Source organism: Bubalus kerabau, chromosome 4 (genome assembly GCF_029407905.1).
Source record: "Bubalus kerabau isolate K-KA32 ecotype Philippines breed swamp buffalo chromosome 4, PCC_UOA_SB_1v2, whole genome shotgun sequence".
In the NCBI taxonomy this organism is placed as follows: domain Eukaryota; kingdom Metazoa; phylum Chordata; class Mammalia; order Artiodactyla; family Bovidae; genus Bubalus; species Bubalus kerabau.
In genome coordinates, this window is record NC_073627.1 from 128,811,453 (window position 1) to 128,829,599 (window position 18,147).

At 41.5% G+C, this 18,147-nt stretch overlaps 1 long non-coding RNA gene across 1 annotated transcript; it reads right to left on the reverse strand.

Annotated features, from left to right (window-relative positions):
* Window positions 1–7,158: 7,158 nt before the first annotated feature.
* On the reverse strand, window positions 7,159–17,039 carry LOC129650277 (uncharacterized). Its single transcript, XR_008713694.1, has 3 exons — window positions 14,125–17,039; window positions 13,671–13,734; window positions 7,159–8,181 (listed from the first exon to the last, which is right to left on the reverse strand). It is a non-coding gene; the product is annotated as an uncharacterized LOC129650277 (long non-coding RNA).
* Between the last annotated feature and the right edge of the window lie 1,108 nt (window positions 17,040–18,147).

Genomic DNA, 18,147 nt, shown 5'->3' on the forward strand with positions numbered 1-18,147 from the left:
CCCCCAAATGGCTTGCAGTTCTTCAAATGCATCATGCTGGTTTCCATGCCTTTGCGCCTCATTTGCCCATGCCTCGAATGCTCTTCTCCTCTCCTTTGTCTGCTGGGAAAACTCCTATACAGTTGTCAAAACCCAGCTCAGGAATTGTCTTTTCTAACAAATCTCACTGTACTCTCCTCTGTGGTAAATCATCTTCACTTCTGCAAGAGGTTTGGACTCAAATTTGCTACCATGTGACATAGTATTATGATATGGTCTTTTTATTTTGTCTTTGCGCATTTTTGCCATCTGTTAGACTGATTCACTTGAGGACTAGGGTAACCCTCATTCATCATTGTATCTCTGTGCTTAACGCACTGTCTGGTTCCAACAATGCTTGATGACTAAAGGTGGTATTAGGATCCCTCCTAGCTCGGGGAATTGCCCACAATGGGAAGATGGTTATTTCCTGCTTCCTTCCCACCTACTCCAACTCTCACATGGAGGGATTTACCTCTATTGTGTCTCTGCATTGAGGTTCTGACTCCACTGTAGGGGGCGCTCAAGTGCTTGGTGAACAAATGAGTCCTTGGTCCTGTGGGGTCCCTCCCCACTAAGCTATGAGCTCCTCCAAGAATGAATCTGGGTTTGTCTACCTCCGCGTTCATTATGTAGGCACTGAGCCTATACACAAGAAGTTTAAGAAAATCCATGTATTAAAAATATTTATATTCCTGGAATACCCATCAAGTGCCAGACACTGTTCTGTGTGGTGCTGTTAGGTGATGACCAAGATAGACACAGGTTTCCCACCTTCATGCATTCCAATTGGGGAGACAGGAAAAAGAGTAAATGATTTCTTTAAATATGTTCCCGTGGCTGTAGGTATTTTCTTTGCATTTGAAGGTTTTTGGTGAGTAATGTCCAACTTAAAAAATTAGCCATTTGTGAATAGTGCTTGGGATGCTGAAGGGCATCTCAAAGAGAGAGCAGTTAGTTGCTCTCCAGAAAAGTGAGCTCTGAGATAACAGCTAGAGGTCAGCGTGACGGCTGATGCTACTTCAATGGCCAGGGTGCACCATGAACAGAGAAGGGGTGATGGTGTGAGAGGAAGGCTGCTTTGTTTTGAATATGAGCCCCTGTTCTGAATGGCTCTAGGGCACATTCCAAATCGCAAGTGCTGATTTGCAATCGAGCTGTTTTTCACTTGGACAACTTTATATATTGTGCTCCAGGGTGAGCAATAACGGCGATGTATTTACTTAATGATGTGGGGGAGGCCAACCAGTAAATAAAATAATTACAAAGTGTGACAAGCACTTTATAAAGGAGCCTGAGATGAAGTTTCAGGGAAGGCAAAGGCCAGATTATGTGGAGCCTTGAGACTGTAGTGAGGGCTTTGGATTTTAATACAAGTGCACCGGAGACAAGGGAAGAGACAGGATCTGACTCATGTTTAAAGAATATCACTTCTGCTGCCGTGTGGAGAAAATTTTTATTTAATGTAACCAATTGTTTCTGGAGAGCATCCCAACAAATTGGCTTCTAGTTCTTGAAGCCATCACCTCCCCTTGCTAAATTTCACTACCTCATAGAACTTGGAACCCTAATTTTTGAAGGAGACAAACATTCAATTTCTGCTTTGGATTTGCATAAGAAAGACCTTAATTACTCTGATCTCTAACACCACGGAGAAGCTGATTTGAGCTTTTCAGATGCAAAGAGTGTTAATTGGCTGAGGGGCCCAGCTGAGCGGAAACCCTCTGCCACCAAGTGGGTAGGGAGAATGAGGCTGGGAGATGGGGAGGGGGCTTAGAGAGACAGAAGGGGATGCCTCACATTTGTCAAGTTGCCATGAGGTCTGCAGAGGGGAATAAGGGGAATCAACACAGCAGTTTTCTCCTTGTCCTTCAAGGTGCAACTCAGTCCCACTTACTCCAACAAGTTCCCCCACCCCGTCACTGTTTCCCCAACCCCAGGACTCCCCACCTTGCCCCCAACTGCTTCCTGGGTGGCCAGTGCCTCCCTGGGATCCTGGTTTCTAATCACAGCGCTCCCCCTTGTATTGGACAGGTCGGTTAATAGGGCAGCTGTTCCACTCAGAGGACAAAGACCCATCTCATGCAGCTCTGCATCCATGCATAGCTCATAATGGGTGCTCAGGAAATGAGAAATGAATGAATAGAACAAATAATAATCATAATGTTAATAATAACAAAATAAAAGAAACCATCATTTATACAGGGCTTCCAGTTTCTATGGTGCTTCCCTGATGGCTCAGACAGTAAGAATCCACCTGCAATATAGGAAACCTGGATTCGATCCCTGGGTCAAGAAGACCCCCTGGACAGGGGAATGGCTACCCACTCCAGTATCCTTGCCTGGTGAGTCCCATGGACAGAGGAGCCTGGTGGGCTACAGTCCATCAGGTCGCCAAGAGTTGGACATGACTGAGCAACTATCACTTTCACAGTTTCCAGTTTTTATGCTATTAGTCTCAGAGTTAGAAGACATTTAATCCTGTTCTCCAGTTTTTGCCAGAGTACATGTCCTATATGAATCACTATTTATAATTATAGATTTGTGGGATCATTTAATATTTACCACCTCATGAGAACAAGATGCCAGTCTTCTTTATTCACCACTTGATCCGCAGTGCCTAGGCCAGCATCTGCCATATAGAAGCTCAATAAATATTGTTGAATGAGTGAAAGCTTGCATACCTCAATTGTCAGGGAGCTCACTACCTCTTGATAGTCTTGTCCATCTTTGGCACCTTTTCTTGTTAGTTGTTCCTTTTATTGAAGCTACATTTGTTCCCTGGAGCATCTATCTATCTAGTCCTGACTCCTGTCCCAAAGACAGCTTCCCCTTCCAACCTGAGGCTGGAAGGCTATGACCTATACATGTCTCTTCTTTAACCCCCTGTTCTTCCCTGGGTATAGCACAGCCAGTTCCTCCCTCATATTACTCAGCATCCAGTCACAGCCTTGTCCTGGTCTTCCAATCTGGACACAGTCCAGATTGTCCTGTTCCCTCTCACAGTAATAAGATGTATGTAAGGATGGGAGTCTCACTTCCCAAATTCTGAGAATTACATTTTTATTAGTGCAACCCTTTCAATGTGTTTACCTCTACCTATTTAAATCAAGAGACAAGGCATCTGATATGGAAGGTGGGTTGACCAAATGAAGTCTTTTTATTCCTTTCTGTAGGAATAGAAACCGTTGATGGTAGACATACAGTGTTCCCTAAAAAACTTTTTTGACTTTTTGGTATGTTTGACACTTTTCATAATAAAATGTTGGAAAGAGGAAAAAATTCAACAGAGTAATTAAAATGGAATACTAAAGATATTTTAACTCCAAAGAAGATAAAAGGGAAAAAAAAACAGTAAAATAAAATAGTACAAAAAGAAAGTAAACAATACAGGGGCTATTCTAAAGGTGGCCATATAAAAAATAATACTATATGTAGAACTAAATATTTCACTTAAAGGCACAGGTTTTCAAACTGGTTAAAAGAAAAATGGTTAATTAACTGCTGTTTACAGGTATCTGCTTTCTGTGGACACTGCTGTCTACAAGTGAGAGGAAGATTGAAAGTAAAAGGATAAAAAAGATGTACTATACAAAAGCACTAATTACAAGAAGGCTGGAGCAGTTATGTTAAAATCAGACAATACAGATGTCGAAGCAAGAGGTTTTATCAGAGATAAAGAAGTAAACTTCCTAAAGAAAAGGTGGTCAGTTCATCAGAAAGACAAAAAAAATTAATTATGAATATGGGCAGAAACAGACCTTCAAAATACATGAAGCAAAAATTGATGGAGAAAAAGATAAATCTACAATCATAGTTTTTATTCTCCTTCGAATTGGTACAGTTACTAGAACAATAATAGGATATAAAAGATCTCAACAACATTATCAAGCACTTTGACATTCAACAATGTAGAATACTTATTTTTGTCAAGTGCCCATGGAACATTCATCAGGATAGACCATATGCTGGATCAGAAAATATCAACAAGTATTGATAAATTAAAAAAAAATAAAAAACATACAGAGTATGTTCTTAGATTACAAATAGTGATGAATATAAAGGTGTAGATTAAGAAGCTCAATGAGCTCCAAGAATAAGAAAAATGAAGAAAATGACATCAAAGCGTAGCATGACATAATTGCTCAAAAGCATTGATAAGGAGAAACTTTAAAGAGCAACAAGAGAAAAAAGACATGTACAGAGAACTCAGATGAGGACAATAGCAGATTTCTTATCAGAAACAGTATAAGCAACAGCATCTTTGCATTCTGTATGATTAAAAAAAAATCTGTCAACCCAGAATTTCATAGTCAGCAAAAATATTATTTAAAACCATTGGCAAAATAAAGACTTTTTAAGGCATATAAATACTGAGGGAATTAATCATTAGTACACCCACACTAAAAAAATTCCTGAAAGAAGTTGATTAGACAGAAGAAAAATGACACCAGATGGAATTTTGAATCCACAGAGAGTAATGAATAGTGTTCAAAATGGTAACTATATGGTAAGTATATGCAATATATATTTGTATTATTTAAAATTCTCTTAATGATATTTTACTGTTAATATGAAAATAACTACAATGTAATGTGAGATTTATAATATATGTAAATGTAAAATGCATAAAACAGTAGCTCAAATGTTGGCAGTAGAGAAATGGATGTATACTATTGTAAAAATCTTATAAATTAAATTATATATTACTTGAAGGGAACTGTGATAAATTAAAGATGTATTCTATAAACCCTAAAGCAACTACTAAAACAATAAAAGACAAAAAAGTGTTATAGCTAATAAATCAACAAAGGTGACAAATGGAATCATAAAATAATTAATGAAGAAGAGATAGGAAAGGAAGAAAAAGGGAATAAAGAATAGCTGAGTAAAATAGAAAAATAACTAGATGATAGATTTAAACCTGACCACATCAATAAGCACATGAATATAATAAGTCTAAATGCCTAAACCAAAGGGAAGAGATTACTAAGTTGCATAAAAAAGCAAGCCCCAACTATATGTTGCCTTTGAGGAAAACATTTTAGGGAATTCCATGGCAACCCACTCCAATATTCTCGCCTGGAGAATTCCGTGGACAGAGGATCCTGGTGGGCTACAGTCCATGAGGTAGCAAAGAGTTGGACACGACTGAGGGACTAATGATATGCAGATGACACCACCCTTATGGCAGAAAGTGAAGAAGAACTAAAGAGTCTCTTGATGAAAGTGAAAGAGGAGAGTGAAAAAATTGGCTTAAAGTTCAACATTCAGAAAACTAAGATCATGGCATCCGGTTCCATCATTTCATGGCAAATAGATGGGGAAACAGTGGCTGACTTTATTTTTTGGGGCTCCTAAATCACTGCAGATGGTGATTGCAGCCATGAAATTAAAAGATGCTTACTCCTTAGAAGGAAAGTTATGACCAACCTAGACAGCATATTAAAAAGCAGAGACATTACTTTGCCAACAAAGGTCCATCTAGTTAAAGCTATGATTTTTCCAGTAGTCATGTATGGATGTGAGTTGAGAGTTGGACTATAAAGCAAGCTGAGTGCCAAAGAATTGATGCTTTTGAACTGTGGTGTTGGAAAAGACTCTTGAGAGTCCCTTGGACTGCAAGGAGTTCCACCCAGTCCATCCTAAAGGAGATCAGTCCTGAGTGTTCATTGGAAAGACTGATGTTGAAGCTGAATCTCTAATACTTTGGCCACCTGATGCGAAGGGCCGACTCATTTGAAAAGACCCTGGTGCTGGAAAAGATTGAGGGCAGGAGGAGAAGAAGGCAACAGGGAATGAGATGGCTGGATGGCATCACCAACTCAATGGACATGAGTTTGGGTGAACTCCAGGAGTTGGTGATAGACAGGGAGGCCTGGCATGCTGAGGTTCATGGGGTCGCAAAGAGTCGGACACGACTGAGCGACTGAACTTACTGACTGAGCGACTAACACTTTCACTTTCACTGTAGTTTGCCAACCGTAGTTTAGATATTTTTCGTAATATTTGTGCTAATTCTCAGCTCAGTCATGGTTGAGGAACAGCAGTCCCACAGAGCTGCCTTCTAGTCTTTTATTTTACAATGAATGAATGAGATGAATGAATGAAGTAGAGAAAGATGGTGTGGCTGGTGGGGTAAGGTTGGGGGCAGGCACAAGGAATGGGCCTGCCCCCATCATAAGGCTGATCACACAGAGCAATGTCAACACTCAGGGTCACTGCATAATGTTCAGACATGTCTTTAGTTGGAGGAATGCTACTGGACCTGGTGAATGAAGGGCAGAGATGCTGCTCAACATCCCTCAATGTGCAGAATGGCCTCCACAGCAAAGAAGTGATCTGGCTCCAAACATCAACAGTGCTGAGGTTGAGACACCATAACTTAAGCATGACAATTTAGAAAGCCTGTTTAGGGACTTTCCAGTGCTAAGACTCCATGTTCCCAATGTAGGGATCCCAAGTTCAATCCCTGGTCAGGCAACTAGATCTCACATGACTCAATGCAGGAGACCCAAGTTTGATCCCTCAGTTGGGAAGATCCCCTGGAGAAGGAAATAGCAACCCACTCTAGTTTTCTTGCCTGGAGAATCCCATGGACAGAGGAAACTGGTGGGCTATAGTCCCTGGGATTGCAAAGAGTTGGACACTACTGAGCAACTAACACCAGTGGTTAGGACCCTGCACTCTCACTGTGAAGGCCCAGCTGTGATCCCTGGTCAGGGAACTAGAGGATCCCACAAGCCACATGGTGTGGTCCAAAAAAGATATTTTTAAAAAAATATAAAGACACAAATAGGTTAAAAGTAGATTGATGGGGGGGAAAGTCTATGCTAATGCTAGTCAAAAGAAAGCTAGAGAGATTATGCTAATATCAAAGTATATTTCAGGGCAAAAAATATTGCCAGAGATAAAGAAGGTCATTTTATGACTATAAGAGAGAATCAATTAATCAAGATAATATAATCCTGAATGTTAGGTGTGTAATAATAAAGCTTGAAAATACATAAAGCAAAAGTAATAGAACTAAAAGGAGAAATAGAAAAATAAAAAATTATTGGAGATTTAAATAATCTCAAAAACTGATAGAATGGGTAGACAGAAAATCAGTGGGAATGTAGACAAACTTGAGCAACACTATTAAGCAACTTAATCCAAATGACATTTATTGAATACTCCTCCTAATAATAGCAATAGAAGAGAGCAAATGAAACCCAAATAAACTAAAGAAAGTGAAAAGTGAAAGTCACTCAGTTGTGTTCAACTCTTTGCAGCTCCGTGGGCTATACAGCTCATGGAATTCTCCAGGCCAGAACACAGAATGTAGAAAAGCATTCTACATTGTAGAACATAGAGAGAATCAATGAAACTAAAAGCTGTTTCTTTGAGAAGATCAATAAGAATGATAAGCCTCTAGTTAGACTGGCCAGGGAAAATAGAGCAAAGATACATACTTCTAACATCACAAATAATAGGTGGTATCACTATAGACTCTCCAGATAATAAAAGGATAAGAGAACATTTTGAACAACTTTATGCTGATACATCCAACAACTTAGATGAACTGGACAAATTCCCTGTAGGACACAAATTTCCAGAGCTTACTCAAGGAGAAATAGTTAACCTGAAAAACCATCTGTCTATTGAAGAAATTGAATTTCAATTCAGTTCAGTTCAGTTCAGTCGCTCAGTCGTGTCTGACTCTTTGCGACCCCATGAACCACCGCACGCCAGGCCTCCCTGTCCATCACCAACTCCCGGAGTTTACTGATTCACGTCCATTGAGTCAGTGATGCCATCCAGCCATCTCATACTCTGTCGTCCCCCTCTCCTTCTGCCCCCAATCACTCCCAGCATCAGAGTCTTTTCCAATGAGTCAACTCTTCACATGAGGTGGCCAAAGTACTGGAGTTTCAGCTTTAGCATCATTCCTTCCAAAGAAATCCCAGGGCTGATCTCCTTCAGAATGGACTGGTTGGATCTCCTTGCAGTCCAAGGGACTCTCAAGAGTCTTCTCCAACACCACAGTTCAAAAGCATCAATTCTTCAGTGCTCAGCCTTCTTCACAGTCCAACTCTCACATCCATACATGACCACAGGAAAAACCATAGCCTTGACTAGACGAATTTACAAGTTATAAAAACTTTCTCATGCTGGTGAATTCTACAAAACATTCATGAAAGACAAAATAACAATTTAACACAAATTCTTCCAAAAAGTTTTAAGAGTAGGGGAAAAAGGGGACGAAAAATTTTCCAATTCATTCCATGAAACCAGCTTTACTCTGATGCCAAAAACTGACAAAGGCATTATAAAAAAGAGAAAAACAGTTCAATAATTCCCTATGAACACAGACTGAATCCAACAATAGATTAAAAGGATAATCTGTTAGGACCAAATAAGCTTTCCCCCAGAAATTCATGGTTGGTTTAATTTTTAAAAGTTAATCAATGTGATTCACCATATTAACAAACTGAAAAAGAAAAACATTATTATCTCATAAATACTGAAAAAGAATTTGACTAAGTCTAACATCCATTCTTGATAAAAAAAAAAAACACAAACCTGTCAGCAAACAAGTAATGAAAGGGCTTGCTTACCCTGATTAAGGACATTTATAAAATCTCAATAGATTTTTAACATTGTACTTAATCGTGAAAGACAATGCTTTCTCACTAAGATCAGGAATAAGACAGAGATATCCTTTCTTACCACTTCTGTTAAACATTGTACTGGAGTTTTCGCCAGTGCAATCAGGCAAAGAAAAGAAATGAAACATCTAGACTGGGAATGTAAAACTGTTCACACACAATATAATCATCTATACAGAAAATCTATTGGAATCTACAAAAAAGTTACTAGTAGTACTAAATAAGTTTAGCAAAGTTGCAGGATAATGGATCAATTTATAAAATTAAAAGATGCTTGCTCCTTGGAAGAAAAACTATGACAAACCTAGACAGCGTATTAAAAGCAGAAACATCACTTTGCCAACAAAGGTCTATATAGTCAAAGCTATACAGTAGCTTTTTCCAGTAGTCATGTTCAGATGTGAGAGTTGGACCATAAAGAAGGCTGAGCACCAAAAAATTTAGGCTTTTAAACTGTGGTGCTAGAGAGGTCTCTTGAGAGTCCCTGGATAGCAAGATCAAACCAGTCAATCCTAAAGAAAAGCAATCCTGAATGTTTACTGGAAGGATGGATGCTGAAGCTGAAGTTCCAATACTTTGGCCACCTGAAGAGTTGACTTGTTGGAAAAGATCCCGATGCTGGGAAAAATTCAGGGTAGGAGGAGAAGGAGGAAATGGAAGATGAGATGGTTGGATGGCATCACCGACTCAATGGACATGAGTCTGAGCAAATCGAGGGAGATAGTGAAGAGCAAGGAAGCTTGGATTGCTGCAGTCCATTGGGTTGCAAAGAGTTGGACATAGCTTAGCGACTGAACAACAACAATGTGTTCTATAATATGCATGAGCAACAAACAGTTGGAAAAAGAAAATTTAAAACTTACCACTTAATTGTAGTATAAAAAGATATAAAATACTTAGGAATAAGTCTGAGGAAAGTTGTGAAGGACCTGTACCCTGGAAACTATAAAATATCACTGAGAGAAATTAAAGAAAACCTAAAAAAGAAAAGAAGTTGGAAGAACCAGTTTTGTTCAGAAATCAGTTCTCTCCAAATTGTGGTCTATAAATGCAACATACCCCCAATCAAATTCCTAACAGGACTTTTTGGCAGAAATTGATATGTTGATTCTAATATTCATACTAAAATGCACAGAGTCTATAATAGCTAACATAATTTTTGAAAAAGAAGGACAAAACTGGAGGGCTCACTCTACATGAAAGCAAGACTTATAAACATATAGTAATAAAAATCATGATTTTGGCATCAAAGTAAATAGATAAATGAGACAGAATAAAGAATCAGAATACAGTACAGAAATATAAATATACTGACAGCTGATTTTTGACAAGGGTACAAAGGAAATGCTGTGGAGAAACGGTAAATTTAACAAAGGCTAGAAAAACTGGATATCCATTTTTTTTTAAAACAAGACCAAAACCCCAAAGATGGATTTATATTTTATACTATATACAAAAATTAATTTGGTGGATCATAGAACTAAGTGTAAAATCTAAAACTATAATTTTTTTAGAAGGAGGCATAAGACAAAATCTTTATGACCTTGGATTAGGCAAATATTTCTTAAATATGTCACCAAAAGCACAATTCACAGAAGCAAATTTGATAAATAGGACTTGATCAAGTTATTGTTATGAGAACAAAAAGGTAAACAATAGACTAGAAAAAATATTTGTAATTCATATCTGACAAAGAACCTATATCCAGAATGTAGAACCCTCAAAACTCAGTAATATGAGAATTAGGAATCCAACTTAAAAATGGACAAAAGAGTTGAACAAATGCTCAATGAAAGAAGATATAGGGGTGGCAAATAAAAACATAAAAAGATGCTCATCATCAGTGCTTATCAAGGAGATACAAATTAAAAACTACAATGAGATATTACTCATTGGTGTTGAATATAATACCTTCTGGCTTGAATATAAAATGGTACTACTATTTTGGAAAATAATTTGGCATTTCTTCTCGTTTTTTAAAAACTATTTATTCTTGGCTGTGCTGGGTTTTCATTGCTGCTCAGGCTTTTGTCTAATTGTGGCGGGGTGGTGCTACTCTAATTGCTATGTGCGGGCTTCTCACTGCAGTGATTTCTCTTGTGGAGCACAGCCTCTAGGGCATGTGGGCTTCAGTAGCTGTGGCTCCGAGGCTCTAGAGCACAGACTCAATAGCTGTGTTTACTGGCTTAGCTGCTCTGAAGCTAGTGGGATCTTCCCAGATCAGGAATCCAACCCATGTCTCCCGCACTGGCAGGTAGATTCTTTACTAATCAGTCATCGGGGAAGCCCAATTTAGCATTTCTTAAAAAGTTAAACTTATATCTACCATATGATCCAGCCATCCTACTCCTAGGTAGTTACCCAATACAAATGAAAGCACACGCCTATTAAGACTTGAACGCAAATATTCACAGCAATGTTATTTATCCGTCAACTGGTAAATGGTTAAATAAAATATGGTACCGTCACACAATGGAACACTATTCTGAAATAAAAGGGAATGAATTATTTCTATAAACACATGTATCTATCTCAAAATGAATCTTAGAATAATTATGCTGAGTGAAAGAAGCCAAACAAAAAAGTATATTTATTATATGCCATTTATAAAATCTTAAAAAAATGCAAGCTAGTCTATAATGACAGATAGCAAATCAGTGAGGATGGGGTTGGGAGGGAGGGATTTTGAAGAATATGAGGAAACCTTTGTGAACAATGAATGTACTCTCTGTCTTAACTGTGGCAGCTTCATGTGTGTTGTGGATCTTAAACCTTATCAAATTTATACTTAAAATATGTACAGTTTATTGTATGCCAATTATATTTAATAAAACTGTTTAAGTATATTTGAGCATTAGTAAGATAGGCATACACTCACACACACAAAATTCCTGAGTCCTGCCCTAGGTCTACTGATGATGTGGGCAAGAGGCCTATGATCACAGTTTTGCAGTTCTGTGTATACTACAGAGGCCCCATCAAGGCTGAAAGGAATTCCTGTGACCTGCTAGGCTCCCCTCTTCTTCTCACTGCCTCCTGTGAAAGCCTCACCTCTCCTACTCCCCATATCATTCTCTGACCTCCAGCCAACCCAGCTATCTGAGGTTCCCTACTAGGTACATGCATTTATGACCTTGAGCTCTTGCAGACACTTCCCTACCTGGAATACCCTTCTGCTCTTCTTCAGTAGACTAATTCCTACTTGTGTTTCAAAACCCTACTCAGGAGACACCTCCTCTGGGAAGCCTTCCTAGCCACTGCACTGTCTGTCTGAGGGTCCCCCACATATGCTTTTTACCCTGGGGACCTCTCTGAATTTTCTTTTCTTGATCTGTAAAACGAGCTTAAGAATAGTACTTATCTTGAAGAGTTGTTTCGAACTCAATGAGCTAACAGAAAAACTATTTCGTATACCTCTTGGTGTATATTGAACTTCAACAAATAGTGGGCGCTGTCGTCATGACCATTACTGTTATTTCTCATCACTGGTGTCAGAGTCCTCGGAGCCTGTGCTGCTTACTTTCCAACACCTTGGTGACTGCTGTGATCTTCCACCTCTGGATGGTGACTTTCCTGAGTGTGCCGCAGATGTTCACTTAGTTCAGCCCACAAGGATTTGTTGAGCACCCTCCGGGTGTCAGATCCTATCCCAGGTGCTGGGGACAAAGATTAGGAGGAAGAGAATGGACAGCAGAAGTGAAGGCAACGGGGAAGTGCCAGAGGAGAGTGTGAGGGGCACAGACTTCTGAATCATCTGCTCTGGTACATGTAGCTGTGTGATGTTGGACAAGTTTGTTAACCTCTCTGTTCTTATTTCCTCAGCTCTAAAATGGGGATGAAAGATTACCTATCTTACTAGGTTGATGTATCATTTTACTGTAATAACACATATGTAGTTTTGCTCAAATGAGCTGATATCTATAAAACACTCAAAACAAAGGTACTGGAATTGGCCATTAGCAGGGCATCAGAAGTGCAGAGAGAGTTGTTTTAGAGGAGGTATAAGCCCAAGTGCGGAAGTGGAAGAGTGAGTGAAGAGAAGAAAAATGTAATTTCGAATCCTATAGCTCTACCAATTCTTAGTGTGTTATGGGGAAATTTCTTAGAATCTGTGAGATTTAGGATTATCAACTGGGTTGATTCCTCATTGATACAAACCCACTGAATTAGAACTAAATAAATAATTGTTGCCCTCTATTCAATAACTATGTGATGGGTGATGAGAAAGGGTGAGACAGGGAAGTGGAGAGAGCTCCTGAGAGCTATTTGATAGGAACGGGAGGAGAAGAGGGCGTGGTAGAGGGTGTGCAAGGGTACCGAGAGGAGTATTATCAAGTTGAGGAGAAGGTTCCAGCAGGAGAGAAGTGACTGCAGATACAGGAGAGAGCAAGGAGGACAGAAGGACAGGGCGAGGAGGAAGGCCTGCATGCATGTACCGTGGGAGGTAAGGAGTGGTCGTTGATGCTCCTGCCCTGCATGGTCTCATCTCAGTGGAGAAAACTTGGCGGTGGAGGGTGTTGGGGAGGGGGGGATAAGTGTGAAACAGCTCTCGAGAGTGTGGGGGAGGGTTACACAAGACTGACAGGCAGTGCTAAGCAGAGACCAGAATTTGGATAACTGCCAGTTAGGGGACTGGGGAAGGGAGGCTGATTCACCTGCAGCTGCAGCCACTGGGTGGAAGACAGAGAAGGTGGAGAGAAGCGTTGCTTTAGGATTGGGCTAGAACACTGGTCCGAGGGCCAGCTTGTCTCTGCTTGCTTGGGACTGTCCTGGTTTTAAAACTGAAAGCCTTACATTCCAGAAACTCCCCCAAGGTGGTTGGTCACCCAACCAGGCAGGCAGAGTGGTGACAGCCTGGGTATCCAAGGGCTATGAAGTTGCCGGTTTCCGGGATTAGTGCCTGGATGGAGGGCTGTGCAAGGAACGGAAACATAACCTGGACACTCAAGATATGGCGTGGAGGGTTGGGAGGGAGGTTAAGGGCCTAGAGGTGTCACTCACCTGTCTTCCCAGGGCCTGAAGAGTGCCTGGTTCACTGCTGAGAGTCTAAATACTTCTCCAGAGACTGCAAAAGCAGACATTCACATGCTACTTTTAATTTTTGCCATAGCCACACAACTTCTGCATTAACTTAATATTCTTCAAAATCAGCTCCCTAGTAAATATGTCTTAAAAGGAAATGATTTCTACCCTACATGGATTAAAAACAAACCACACACACTGCCACCAAACAAGTGTTGGATTCTAACTGGATCTGCCGCCTAACAGAGGATCTGGGTCTGAGAATGCTCCTTCTCAGATAACCTGGGAGGGGTACCAGCATTAGGAAGGCATTTAAGATGTGTTGTGCCAGACAGATAGTTCTGCTCAGGGGGATGGAAGACTCCAGAGGGACTCAGCACTCCTGGGGCACTCAAGTCTGTGTCCCTTTTCTACCTAGAATCATCTTGCCTACCTCATTTTGAAGAATGCTGTGGTGAAGTAGTGAGACTGTTGGTCCTCTAGATAGTCTTGAGAGTCAACAACAGCTGTGCATTTAAATACCGAGATGTCACTTTGGTGACATTTCCCATGTATAGATTCAGAGAACGTCGCAGCTGAAAAGGTCCAGGAGGACTGAGCTGATCTGACGCCCCTGTCTCATCCCCACCTGCATTTTTTCCCCCAGAGGTAGAAACTGAAGCCCCAAGAGAACAAAGACTTAACCAGGGCCATGCAATTGGATCGGGGACTCACCCCTGCCCTCCCAACTCAGCCATCACCCCAAGTTGGCTGCTTTTCCCAATCCTTCCCCATTTTGCCTTCAGAGACAATTTTGTTTCTTAATTTCTGACTTCTTGTCAGCTGTGATTAATGAGGAAGCTCCCACATACACGACTTTCAGCTGTACCCAGTTTACGACAAAGATTAGACCATTTAAGTCAGAATAATGCTATTTAGCAAAACTGGATTTACAGCTGGCAGAAATTAAGAAGATTAATTTAAAGGTAAAAAAAAAGGGGGGTGACAATCATAGATCAACACCTGAAAAATCTCACTGCCTGTACACATCCCTAATTGAGAAGTATGTGGAAGATTCCATCCGTGAAATTCAATTATCATGCAAGCCAGAGGAAGCAGCTTCCCTGGGGAAGAAACGAGGCAGCCCAAATCAAAACGACTCCACCTGCCTGTTTTCATGTCAAAAAAGTGAGAAAAACCTGCCTTGGTGAAGGTGAAATACTGACGGTATGCATCAACATTAATCAAAATTTCCAGGGTCCCTTTCTGTAATGGGATTATCTCCCTAGCTCTTGCTTCAGAGGTCAGCCCAGAAAAACCTCCGAGGCTCCACAAAGTCTCTGGATACCATACCAAGGACAGAAAGGGTGCCACGGGCACCCCTTTCCTGTCATCCCCCTTCCCCCCAGCTTCCAGGCAAGACTGGATGGGGGCCGCAGACAAAAGGCACTCTCAAGCCCCCACACCTCTTCCACTGATTAGGGGCTTCTTAACCCAAGCAATCAGCAGAGAAAACTCGAGACAACTATAATGATTACAAATAAGCCAATGGTAATTGACCCGCCTTTTAACTGCAGGGAGAAGGGGTGGGGGTGGCAGATTCGACAGCACTTGCTTTGTCTCTCCAATGGTTAAGAGAGACCCGGGAGCACACTGCAACCCTGATCTGCAAAAGGGCTGGACGGAATTCCTTTTCTGTTAACTGTTGTGAGTGGTCGGGCTACTGTGCTTAGAGTTTTGTGGTTTGAAAAGTGCTTTCACATTCATTAACTCAGGAAACCCTGAGGTACTGTCTCCCATGATACATATAAGACCAAGGTTAAGTGACTGACTTCAGCTGCTTGAAAGATCGTGATTGGATTCCAATCTCACGTATGTTTGGTGCTATGCTGGTTATGCTGGTTAAAACAGGAAGGTGCAGTCTCTTTAGAAGCTCATGATTTGGAGGGAAGGACTAGACACAGACTGGGGAGATCATCACTGAAGGTCAAATGTGATATGATCATCAGAGCCAGTGCTCAGGGAGAGGTCAAGGATGGAAAAGCCTGCATAATGAAGAAAACATCCCCAGGGACAGGGGTCAAGTCTGTCTCTATTACGGCTGAAGCTCCAGTGTCTGGTCGTAAATATACTCACAAAGTAGGTTTCAAATTATGTCTTGAATAAATGAATGAATGATGGTGATGCCTCTTGAGAGGGATGTAAAGAATGTGAGGGACTTGGAGGTAAGTAAGTGTGATGTGAAGTCATTGACTAGGGGAATGGAACATGCAAATTGTAGGATATAAAAATTACAATAATACTGGGTTTGATGAATCTGTGCTGAGTACAGATAAACTGGCTGATAGCAATGTGTTTTTGCTAATCTACTGAAATCAGCAAATCTTTGCAGCATTGTCTCATGGAGGGTGACAGGCAGGTCTCTGGTTTGTGTGTATCCTCTTCTTTCAAAGTCACTGAGACCATTGCTTCAAGGATCACCTGTGCCTCTTCCAGTGACTTAGAGCTTCCAAGTTAGTTCTCTCTAGGGATGATTTTGAATTCCAGTGGCTGGTCCCAGACTAGAGCAGGACTTAGGGGAGAGGAGAAAATTCAACGGGAAGGGAAAAGGTCTGTGTTTAATTGGAGACTCGTGTTATTTTCAGTGTAATGAAAATCCATGAAGACAGCTCTTTCTGCTGACTCTCTTTCAAGTCCTCAGAACACTTATGAAGGGAACGTCTAGTGTCAGGGCAGATCCTGGTGCTACCCAGGATAAGCTCGCTGAGCTGGAGGGGATGGAGAACATAGTCTCCAACCTGAACAATGATCTTCACATTTGTCGGAGATAAGGGGGCCCAAGGGGCTCCGGGTCAGTGTGAGAGTCAACAACTTTCTAGAAGCATGAGGCAGTGAAGCAAGCGTGCCTGCTCCTGACTTTCAGGTTCTCATTTCCGCCTCTAAGCTATAAATAAGAAGGGGTTTGTCAAGCTCTGATCAGGAGGGTTTTGTGGGAGAAATCTGATGTTTCTTCTCCATTGCAATTCCCCTTCATTTCCAGCCTCTGACCTCCATGGAATGTACTGTCTCCTTTGCTCTCAGCATCTGGTTAGATTCAGTCTAGGGAGGCAGCACAGGAGATGGGAGGGTGGAAGACAGGAGAGGTTAGGTATTTCTTGCCCATTCCTGTCCTGCTCTGGCATCATCTCTGTGGCAGGGTCTGGGTCCCTCCATGACTGCTTCCAGCAGGTAGCTTCAGCTTCAGCTCTTACGAGACTCTGCAAACACCATTTCTCCCCTCTACCACTCCAGGCCTTGGGGTGGAATGACTCCTACTGTCATGAGTCTCTGGGTCCTTCACCATCCTGCTCACATCCCTGCACATGATCTCTTTGCCAGAGTCTCTTTAGTGAAGGGATTTAGGGATCTTGCTGCCAAGATCCTGACTGAGAGGAGATTTCAGGCTGGAGGTCAGGGTTCCTGCCTTGCTCACCTCTGGACTCCTCTGGTCTGATTGCAGAGCCTGGTTTTAGCACCCTCAGGAAATAGATACAGAAGTCTTTATTCTTCAGGAACCTATACGGTTTGAGAGAATCTGTCCCCCACCTTCTCCCTCATTTCTCAGACTGTGAGGATGGCCCTTCTTCTGGGCTGCTTTGTTACAGGGAGCCTGGGCACGTCAGGATGGGAAGTGCTCACACCTCCAGGGCCCTCGGCTTAAGGTCTTGGCTGCTGGTCCGGGTGTGCAGTGCCTCTATGTTTCACCCCTTGAAGCCCTGCCGTAGGGGCTCCAGAAATGACAAGTACATCACGTGGCTCATGTGGGGCAGCTGAAGAAAACTACAGGGCCAGTGAGGAGAAATTCCTCATCCTACCTTTAAGAATATCATGTCCAGGAGGAACCTGGTTTCCAGGAGAAGAAACAGCTGACTTTTAGGATTGGCTAGACCTGAGTTTGAATCCTGGATCCTTCTCTTACACACTGGGTGGCTGTGGGAAGTCACTTCGTTGCTGAGTTCCTTTCCTCATATGTAGAATGAGAGTGAGAATAGCCGCCAGGCTCCAAGGTTCCCATGAGGATTACACATGGTATAGATGGGAAGGGCTGGGGTGTGGGCTGGTCCTATGACCCACATGTGCTTATCCTCAGATTCTCCCCACTCGACTCCAGTGCTCCTGGAGAAAGCAGTTTCCCCATCTCCACCTTTCTCTCTCTTACAAAATGAACTTCATAATTCTGTGCGGCCAATACAGCCTTTTACGTTACAATTCAATTCCCCCAACCCCTAATTCTGAGGAGGATCCAACGGTCCCTGAGATTTCTCTAAATTCTGAGGGGACTTCTTTAACCATGGTCACCTTTAGCTCTGAGTTAATCTGATTTCTGGATCATCCTTTTCTCTCTCCTATGTTGTTTCTTTCCTGTGCTGTTAATGAGATGCAACCCTTTCCACAAGTGTTGCAAAATCAGACTTCCCCAGAAGAGAAAAAAAAGCTT